Source organism: Sciurus carolinensis, unplaced genomic scaffold, assembly GCF_902686445.1.
Source record: "Sciurus carolinensis unplaced genomic scaffold, mSciCar1.2, whole genome shotgun sequence".
Classification (NCBI taxonomy): Eukaryota; Metazoa; Chordata; class Mammalia; order Rodentia; family Sciuridae; genus Sciurus; species Sciurus carolinensis.
Genome location: NW_025920173.1, coordinates 647,062 through 657,185, shown reverse-complemented (window position 1 = coordinate 657,185; position 10,124 = coordinate 647,062). Strand labels below are relative to the sequence as shown.

The 10,124-nt window shown below is 40.0% G+C and overlaps 1 pseudogene; it reads right to left on the bottom strand.

Moving 5' to 3' along the window:
* Positions 1-7,199: 7,199 nt before the first annotated feature.
* On the bottom strand, positions 7,200-8,006 carry LOC124974754 (arginine and glutamate-rich protein 1-like; annotated as a pseudogene).
* Between the last annotated feature and the right edge of the window lie 2,118 nt (positions 8,007-10,124).

Genomic DNA, 10,124 nt, shown 5'->3' with positions numbered 1-10,124 from the left:
TGTGCCTGACTGAGCCTTCTTAGTGGCCCAGAGCAGCTTTTAAGGTTTTTCTTCCCCAAATGGAAAAACATTTTTAATCAGATGTTGATGGAATTTGGTGTCAGAAAACATATCTCTCTGGGTTGTTAAGCTTGGATAAGAAAATGTTTATGAGTCCTCCATATTGACACATTTTTTGAGTGCTGATTGCTCACTATCAGGCCCCTATCATCCGCCATTTGCCTACCTCTCGCCTGTCCATCACCTGCCTTACACCTATCCATCACCCAACGCACAAAATTCACCTCCTGATTGTCCAACAGCAGTCAGCAAACTGATCACCGACCACCAGTGGAGCACCAGCTGCCTGCTATTGCCTGGAATTTCACTGTTACAGTACCAGCAGGTTTGATTACACGTGGCTGCCATCAGATTGCGACAACAGCCAGGCCCCATAGGACCCCTGACCAGACTGACTGAGCCCCATCTCCAGGATCCCTCAGCCCGACAGATCACTCCCGGCCTCCAGGACCCCCGGACCAACTGACTGCTCCCTATCACCAGGACCCCATCTGACTGATTGTAACCGGCCTCCAATATCCCACAACCACAACAAACACACACAGCTTCCAGGACCCTTGCCTGACCAACCACATCCCGCCTCCAGGACCTCCTGGTGACCATGGCCACACACTGAGCTGCAGTTCCGAATTTGTCAACACATTTTGAAGCCAGAGTGGCGATCTTGGATAATCCTGGAAGACGTAGCTCTGATCTTTAGGTGGGGCAAAACCCATCCTGAGATGCCTGCTGGAGGATTGAAGCTCATTGTCAGGTACCTTTCATGCATCAGGCTACTGAACTCTGAGAGGTTTCATTACTATATGACTGTTATACTGTAGATTTTCATTTTTCTCCTTATCAAAAAAAATTGTTTTTATTTCTTTACTTTTCATGCTCTCTTTTTCTTTTGTTTACTTGTTCCCTCAGAGTCTCTTTCTCCTTTTTTTCACACTAACATCCAATTTCTTACACTCTCACCCTTTCTATTAACTAGAACTTCTGTATATTCTTTTCTTATCCCACTAACAGACACATTCTACATCCCTCTGCATCCTCTTTGTCCTCCATTTGAAATTGCAGACCTTATTGCAAATCTGTCTGTTTTACTGAAGATAATATTTGAACTCATTCCATTTATTATGACAATTTTGTTATTGTCCTCATAGGGGCTATTTGGTTTAGGATTGCATAGTATCTGATTTGGGCACTGCTAATATTGGTCTCCCCTTAAAGAAAGGGTTTTGGAGACCTATAGGGTCACTATGGACCTGTAGGGGAAATCTGCAATACCCCAGATCTGCACTGCTAGAGGGGAAGATACATGAACAACATGAAAAAAACAAGGGAAGAAAATGATTCAAACAAATCCAGATTCTATATTAATAGAATCCAATAACAGTATGTAAGAAGAAATGTCAGAAAAGGACTTCAGATTATACATGATTAAGATGATTCATGAAGCAAAGGATGAGATAAGACAACAAATGCAGGCAATGAATGATAGTACCAATAAGCTGAAGGATCAACTGCAGGAAGCCAAAGATGATTTCAACAAAAAGATAGAGATTCTCAAAAAAAAAAAAACAAATGGAAATCCTTGAAATGAAGAAAACAATAAAAGCAAATAAAAAACTCAATGGAAAGCATCACCAAAAGACTAGACCACTTGGAAGACAGAACCTCAGACAATGAAGACAAAATATTTAATGTTAAAAATAAAGTTGCCCAAACAGAGAAGATGCTAAGAAATCATGAACAGAATCTCTAAGAACTATGGGACATCATGAAAAGACCAAATTTAAGAATTATTGGGATTGAGGAAGGCACAGAGATACAAACCAAAGGAATTAACAACCTATTCAATGAAATAATGTCAGAAAATTTCCCAAACCTGAAGAATGAAATGGAAAATCAAATACAAGAGGCTTACAGAACACCAAATGAACAATATCACAAAAGATCCACATCAAGGCACATTATAATGAAAATGCCTAACATTCAAAATAAAAAAAAAAAAGGATTTTGAGGGCCACAAGAGAAAACCATCACATTGCATATAGGGGGAGACCAATACGAATAGCAGCCGACTTCTCAAACCAGACTCTAAAACTAGAAGGGACTGGAACAACGTATTTCAAGCTCTGAAAGAACATGGTTGTCAATCAAGAATCCTATACCCAGCAAAACTAACCTTCAGGTTTGAAGATGAAATAAAATCCTTCCATGATAAACAAATGTTAAAAGAATTTACAAATAGAAAGCCTGCACTACAGAATGTTCTCAATATTCCATGAGGAGTAAATGAAAAACAACAATGAAGGTCAGCAAAGGGAGGAACTACCTTAGAGAAAAACCACTCAAAGGAGAAACCAAGCCAACTTAAAAACCAAAAATAAGTCAAATGACTGGAAATACAAATCATATCTCAATAATAACCCTGAACGTTCATGGCCTAAACTCATCAATCAAAAGACATCGACTGGCAGAATGGATTAAAAAGAAAGACCCAACAATATGCTGCCTGCAAGAGAGTCATCGCATAGAAAAAGACATCCACAGACTAAAGGTGAAAGGATGGGAAAAAACCTACTATGCACATGGACTCAGTAAAAAAGTGGGGGTTTCCATCCTTATATCAGATACAGTGAACTTCAAGCCAAAGTTAGTCAGAAGGGATAAAGAAGGACATTTCATAATGCTTAAGGGAACCATAAATCAGGAAGACATAACGATAGTAAATATTTATGCCCCAAACAATGGTACATTCCTGTACATTGAACAAATCTTTCTCAATTTCAGGAATCACATAGACCACAACACAATAATTCTGGGTGACTTTAACACACCGCTGTCACCACTAGATAGATCTTTCAAACAAAAAACAACCAAAGAAACCACAGAACTCAATAACACAATCAATAACCTAGACTTAATAGATATATATAGAATATTCCATCCATCAATGAGCAGATTCACTTTCTTCTCAGCAGCACATGGAACCTTCTCCAAAATAGACCATATGTTATGCCACAAAGTAGCCCTTAGGAAATGCAAAACGAATAGAGATACTGCTTTGTGTTCTGTCAGATCATAATGGACTGAGAGTAGAAATCAATGACAAAATAAAAAAAGAGAAATTACTCCAACACCTGGAGACTAAATAATATGCTATTGAATGAAACATGGATAACAAAAACCATCAGGGAGGAGATAAAAAAAATTCTTAGAGGTCAATGAGAATGATGATACAACATATCAAAATTTCTGGGACACTATGAAAGCGGTACTAAGAAGAAAATTAATTGCATGGAGCACATTCCAGAAAATAATGAAAAGTCAACAACAAAATGACCTAACAATACAACTCAAAGCCCTAGAAAATGAAGAACAGAAGAACAGCAAAAGTAGTAGTAGACAGGAAATAATTAAAATCAGAGCTGAAATCAAGGAAATTGAAACAAAAGAAACAATTCAAAAATTGACAAAACTAAAAGTTGGTTCTTTGAAAAAGTAAACAAAATAGACAAACCCTTAGCCACACTAACAAAGAGGAGAGAGAAAACTCAAATTACAAAAATTCGTGATGAAAAAGGAATCATGACAGACACCACTGACATACAGAATATAATGAGAAGCTACTTTGAAAACCTGTATTCCAACAAAATAGAAACTACCAAAAACATTGACAAATTTCTAGAGACATATGATCCTCCCAAACTAAACCAGTAGGACATACACAATTTAAACAGATCAATATCAAGCAATGAAATAGAAGAAGCCATGAAAAATCTACCATCTAAGAAAAGCCCAGGATCAGACAGATTCTCAGCCAAGTTGTACAAGACCTTCAAAGAAGAACTCATTCCAATACTCCTCAAAGTATTCCAGGAAGTAGAAAAGGAGAGTACCCTACCAAACTCATTCTAGGAAGCTAATATCATCCTCATACCCAAACCAGGAAAAGACATATCAAGGAAAGAAAATTTTAGAGCAATATCCTTGATGAATATAGATGCAGAGATCCTTAACAAAATATTGGCAAATCGTATCCAAAAACATATTAAGAAAATTGTGCACCAGGATCAAGTGGGGTTCATCCCTGGAATGCAAGGATGGTTGAACATTCGTAAATCAATAAACGTAATCCATCATGTCAATAGACTTAACGATAAGAATCATATGGTTATTTCAATTGACACAGAAAAAGCCTTTGACAAAATACAGCACCCCTTCATGCTCAAAACACTACAAAAAATAGGGATAGTACGAACATACCTGAACATTGTAAAGGCTATTTATGCTAAGCTCATGGCCAACATCATTCTTAATGGAGAAAAACTGAAACCATTCCCTTTAAAAACGGGAACAAGACAGGAATGTCCTCTTTCACCACTTCTATTCAACATTGTCCTCTAAACTCTAGTCAGAGCTATTAGGCAGACCAAAGAAATTAAAGGGATACGAATAGGAAAAGAGGAACTTAAGTTGTCACTATTTGCGGATGACATGATTCTATATTTAGAGGATCCAAAAACCTCCTCCAGAAAACTTCTAGACCTCATCAATGAATTCAGTAAAATAGCAGGCTATAAAATCAACACGCATAAATCCAAAGCATTTTTATACACAAGCGATGAAACAGCTGAAAGGGAAAGAGAAAGACAACCCCATTTGCAATAGCCTCAAAAAAAAAGAAAATACCTGGGAGTCAATCTAAGCAAAGATGTAAAAGATCCCTACAATGAAAACTACAAAACATTGAAGAGAGAAACTGAGAAAGAACTTAGAAGATGGAAAGAGCTCCAGTGTTCTTGGATAGGCAGAATTAATATTGTCAAAATAGTCATACTACCAAAAGTGCTATACAGATTCAATGCAATTCCAATTAAAATCCCAATGATGTATCTTACAGAAATAGAACAAGCAATCATGAAATTCATCTGGAAGAATAAGAAAACCAGAAGAGCTAAAGCAATCCTTAGCAGGAAAAATGAAACAGGGGTATCGCAATACCAGAAGTTCAACCATACTACAAAGCAATGGTAACAAAAACAGCATGGTATTGGCACCAAAATATACAGGTAGATCAATGGTACAGAATAGAGGACATGGACACAAACCCAAATAAATACAATTTTCTCATACTAGACAAAGGGGCCAAAAATATGCAATGGAAAAAAGATAGCCTCTTCAACAAATGGTGCTGGGAAAACTGGAAATACATATGCAACAGAATGAACCTAAACCCCTATCTCTCACCCTGCACAAAAATCAACTCACAATGGATCAAGGACCTTGAAATCAGATCAGAGACCCTGCATCTTATAGAAGAAAAAGTAGGTCCAAATCTTCAACTTGTTGGCTTAGGATCAGATTTCCTTAACAGGACTCCCATAGCACAAGAAATAAAAGCAAGAACCAATAACTGGGAGAGATTCAAACTAAATAGCTTTCTCTCAGCAAAGGAAACTATCAGCAATGCGAAGAGAGAGCCTACAGAGTGGGAGAATACCTTTGCCACTCATACTTCAGATAGAGCACTAATTTCCAGTATATAAAAAACTCAAAAAACTCTACACCAAGAATACAAATAACCCAAACAATAAATGGGCTAAGGATATGAACAGACACTTTACAGAAGAAGATCTACAAGCAATCAACAAACATATGAAAAAATGTTCACCATCTTTAGTAATAAGAGAAATGCAAATCAAAACTACACTAAGATTCCATCTCACCCCAATTAGAAAGGTGATTATCAAGAATACAAGAAACAGTAGGTGTTGGAGAGGATGTGGGGAAAAGGTACACTCATACATTGCTGGTGGGGCTGCAAATTAGTGCAGCTACTCTGACAAGCAGTGTGGAGATTCTTAGAAAGCTTGGAATGGACCTACCATTTGACCCAGCTATCCCACTCTTCAGCCCATACCCAAAGGACTTAAAATCAGCATACTACAGAAATACAGCCACATCAATGTTCATAGCTGCTGAATTCACAATAGCCAGACTGTGAAACCAAACTAGATATCCTTCAATTGATGAATGGATAAAGAATCTGTGATATATATATATATATATATATATATATATATATATATACGATGGAATATTACTCAGCTATAAAGAATAATAAAATTATGGCATTTGCAGGCAAATGGATGAAATTGGAGAATATCATGTTAAGCGAGATACCCCAATCTCAAAAATCCAAAAGGATGAACGATCTCACTGATAAGTGAGATAATGGGGGGTGGGAGGTGGGAAGAATGGAGGAAGGAGGGACTGTATAGAGGGAAAAGAGTGGTGGGAGGGGTGGGGGGGAAGGAAAATAACAGAATGAATCAAACATCATTACCCTAAGTAAATGTATGATTATGCAAATGGTATGCTGTTACTCCATGTACAAACAAAAACAACATGTATCCCATTTGTTTACAATAAAAATAAATTTAAAAAAAGAAAAACAATAAAAAAATCATTTATTTACACAAAGGGGAATGCTGATTTGATTTTGTTAATGAAATAAAAACAAATTGAACAGAGACAATACTGAACTGTATATATATATATATATATATATATTTTTTTTTTTTTATCAGATTTGACCAACTATTCCTTACCTGTATTGGGAACATCAAGGCAAGAGTATCACAAAGATACTGGTTTAACAATACACCACACATGTCTACACATGCTGGGGATTTTCCAATGCAATTACCAACTTTTTCTTTTTTTTATAATGATATAAAAAAACAAACATCAGCAAAACCAGCATTATGATGTAATGAACAGAATATAACCCTGAACTCAGAGTGTCAGTAAAAACCTCATCAGACCATCTTGTTACATAGTGATCTTCTCTTCTTCAGACTTCAACACAGAATTGAAACAGGTGAAAAAAATATCACTTTTTAGAAGACAGCAACGATCTGATAAGGATTTGCCTTAATGGAAGTTAAGGGAGAAAAATAAAAATAGAAGGGATTGCAGAGCATAGCCCCTATTAGAAAAAGCTAACTTTCCAGATTTTCCAAATTAAAAAAACAAAAACAAAAAACAAAACAAACAAAAAAACAAAAACAAAACCATTTCAACATGAAGCTACCATACAAAGTTTTTCCATTTTTCTTTGTAAAAAGTTCAGAGTTTGCAATTTAATCCTGAGTTTTTAATGAGGACAGTTTTGGCCTGGACTTCCCCTTGCCCAGGATAATTTTTTGTTCTTTTTGTTGACGTCGTTCTTGTTCTAGTTCCATCCTTTCCTCATGAATCTTTCTTTGTTCTTCAACAATTCTCACCTGTTCTTCAGCCAGTTTGGCTTGTGCTTCTGCAATTTTTCGGTTATTCTCTTCTAGTATTCGCTCTAGCTCCTCACGTTTTGAATGTTCTTCCTCCTCTCTAACTTTTTGTGCTGCAAGCTCAGCTTGTCTCTGTTGCTCGAGTTCTTGGAGCAACTGCTTTTCCATGATGCGCTTTGGCTTCCTCCACCTTCGGGGTACTTCTCTCTCAGTTTCATCCTTCTCTTCTCCAATTCTTCCTCTACCCTTTTTGCCATTAGTTCTTCTACTCTTCGTGCTGTTTCTTTCTCGATGAGTTTTTCTTCTATTTCCTGCTGCGGAATTTTTCGCTGCCGCTCGAACTCCTCTTTCTTCTCCTCTCCTCTCGCTTCTGCTTCTCCTCCAGGCTGCTGCGCTCGCTCACCATGCGCCCATAGATGTCAAAGCGGTCGGGCGGGGACGAGGCGCGCTCCCGGTCCCGCTCTCGCCGGGACAGGGGCGTGTTGGTGGCGCGCGAGCCCGCCACTCCCGCTGCCGGTTGTGTTTATTTTCCCAGGACTTGAAACGCTTGCGCACGCGCTTCTTGCCCTGCGACCGCGACTGGGACCGGCTGCACTTCTTGTTGTGCTTGCTCCTCTTGGTGTGCCAGGAGCGGGACGAGCTCCAGCTCAGGGACCGGCCCATCCTTCCGGGCGCTGCTCTAACCGCTGGCCTCGGACCCGCACGCGCCGGGCTCCGCTCGCCTCTGCCTTTGGACGCCGGCTGTCCATCCTGTGGAGGCCAGGGGAAGGACGGCTGTCGCCCTCTGACTTTCTGCCTCTCCTCGAGGTCTGCATCCCCCACGAAGGCTGCCTCCGACAAGAAGGCCGCAAAGCAAGCTCCTTTAAGTTTTTCTTGTCAGGTATTTTGGTCACAAAGATGAAAAACTGACTTACTATGTGGTAGATATTGGACTGTGCTGTGTAGGGAATGAAGACAGGAAAAAGAGTGTGCCTGTTTGTACGGACACCATCAGTGTGGGCCTAAACACACAGAACACGAACAAGAACCGGGTCCAACAGTGCTCGGCCCACCAGAGCCACACAGCATGGCTGTGCCACGAGGAGGCCTTGGCTGCATGCACCGCAAGTCACTGCACTTGTGGAGTCAGGGTAGCACTCAAGGGTGACTGGAAGTGTTATTTTATTATATTTGATTGGACGTTGGTTGAATCTGTGGATGCAGAACTTGTGACTCTGAAGGTTCAATGGTAAGTGCCAAGAAATCCATACCTCCAACTGGACTGTAATTCCTTTAGTTCTTTCCATGTCGATTTCAGTGTAGAACCACCTTATCCCCACTCCCCACCTCGTCCAACCCTCACCACACGCTACAAGCAAGGAAGGGCCATGGCTCCTTTTCACAGATGCGGACCTGGCACAGAGGGGTTACCTGCTTCCCCTGTTCGCACAGGCCATCAGAGCCAGAGCCCAATCCAACTCCAGTCACTGGTTTCTGGGCCTCAGAACTTGAGAGAGAGGCTGTTTGAAAAATGAGGACTGTGCTGTGTTTAATTATCCTTCTACCTATTGCCAGTGAAAAATGTATGAAGCTATTATATCTATTAAATCAAAATTGCCTGCTACAAAGAGGGGAGAGAGAGATAGGGAGAGAATCAGAGGAGAAGACTAATTCTTGGAGATTAAAACTGTTATAGGCAATATTTTAAAAACCTTTTAGATGATAAAATAGTTGAAGACTAAAATTCAACAATATAAATGGAAATTTATCAAATATCTTTGTAAAATGCAACAATGGAATTATTGATTAAAATGTTAATACACCCAAACCTATGACCCAACAATCCCACCCCCAGGAGGTACCTTGCAGATGTGCTTCGCCACTGCATGAAACCAACTCTGGGATTTCTTTCAACATCTCTGGCAGCACCCAGACCCTGGGAGTTTCTCAGATGCCCTTTGCCAAACACAATGTGAAATACATCAGTCTTTGCTACAGAAAACTATCTTGGAAGTTTATTTTGGGGGGTGGGCACAGATGATACTGTTTCAAATCTTATTCAAGATATACCATTTTGAAAACACTCTGCTATGTTCCTTTTGTACAAAGCAGGGGAACATGATTCCATGTATTAATGTACATGTGTTGGGAAGATGTCCAACATCTGAACGATAAATTTGAGAAATTAAGTGCCAATAGTAGCAGCAAGGTGGGGTGGGGGAGAGTCACACCAGGGGGCTGGGCTTTCCCCACTGAACTTCCCTACCTCAGTATGTCTTCAGAGAGCATGGACATCTTTAGTAATAAAAGAACTTACTAAAAGATGTGGGGAACTCAAAGAAGAGAGAGTGTGAGATGCAAATTAGCCTCAGCCCCTACCTGGGTGTGAGGCTTTGCTCCCTCCCAGAGCTTCAGTTTGCTCATGAGTGACATAAATGCAGTGGCTGAAAGTTGACTGCAATGGAACCAGGACCCAAACAGGAAGCAGCAAATGGATAGGCCAGAAGAAGGGCCCTGGTGCCTGAAGATGAAGTGGGAATTCATCACCAACCCAGTCCTGTCCAGGCCACTGGCTTCACTGTGTCCACAGGAAAACTGACTGATGACACTGAGCTTGCATCAGTCTCCTGGGGCTGCAGTAACAAAAAGCCAAAAACAGCTCAGGAGGTCAGAAGCCAGATAACAAGTTGTCCACAGGCTTCGTCCCTCCTCAAAAGCTTCATCCTGGCTTCCATGGCTTGTAGACATGAGACTCCAGTCTCTGCCTCTGTGATGTCCCTGCGTGTCCCTATGTGTCTTCTC